This window comes from Sapajus apella, unplaced genomic scaffold (assembly GCF_009761245.1).
Source record: "Sapajus apella isolate SASKATOON/1434 unplaced genomic scaffold, GSC_monkey_1.0 scaffold65, whole genome shotgun sequence".
Taxonomy (NCBI): domain Eukaryota; kingdom Metazoa; phylum Chordata; class Mammalia; order Primates; family Cebidae; genus Sapajus; species Sapajus apella.
Window position 1 is genome coordinate 5,035,529 of NW_022437005.1, and position 835 is coordinate 5,036,363.

At 42.3% G+C, this 835-nt stretch overlaps 1 non-coding gene across 1 annotated transcript; it reads right to left on the minus strand.

The window, feature by feature from the left end:
• Nucleotides 1–261: 261 nt before the first annotated feature.
• LOC116530237 lies at nt 262–456 on the minus strand. Its single transcript, XR_004259892.1, has one exon. It is a non-coding gene; the product is annotated as a U2 spliceosomal RNA (small nuclear RNA).
• Nucleotides 457–835: the final 379 nt, after the last annotated feature.

An 835-nucleotide genomic window follows, 5' to 3' on the forward strand; every position in this document is an offset into this window, starting at 1 on the left:
CTATGTATGGAAAACCCCTGACAGTTCAGTCCTTTCTACCCACTTGTGAAGAAACAGTGCACAGCCTCATTTATTCCCAGGTAGAGGAAAAAAGGGCTGACAAACCAGGGTATTCTCTAACAAAAAGCTGAGTAGAGCAGCTGGAGAGAGCCATGGCTTCTCGCATATGGTGTCCTGCAGCAGAGCTCTCCTCATTTGAGCACCCGCAGCATCTGTAGCCTACAGCCTCTAGATTGAAATCTTTTTTTTAAAATATCCCCCAAGGGTTGCACCATTCCTGGAGGTACTGCAATACCAGGTTGATGTGTGGAGTGGTTATGGAGCAAGCTCCTAGTCCATCTCCCTGCTCAAAAAAAATCCATTAACTATATTGTCCTCAGATAGAGGACATATCAGATATTAAATGGGTAAGAACAGATTCTATACTTGATCTTAGCCAAAAAACCAAGAAACGATCTAGAGTGAAATCTTATCAGTATGCCCTGGACAAACCCCCTTCTTCCACTATCCCCAGGAAATAGACCTTCCTACACAGGGGCATAGGAAATCCACACCAATTACAGAATGATTGATTTCCATAACAGACAGAGAAGACTCACCAGACATATGCTGAAACCAGCAGTGTGGAAGAGAAGTCAAAAGAAACAAACAGGAAAACTGATGCAGGTTGAGTATCCTTTATCAGAAATGCTTGGGACCAGAAGTGTTTTGGATTCAGACTCTTTTGAGACTTGGACTATTGTATATACATCATGAGATATCCTGGACATCAGACCCAAGCCTAAACATAAAATTACTTATGTTTCAGACACATCTTATACATAGAGCCTGAAGG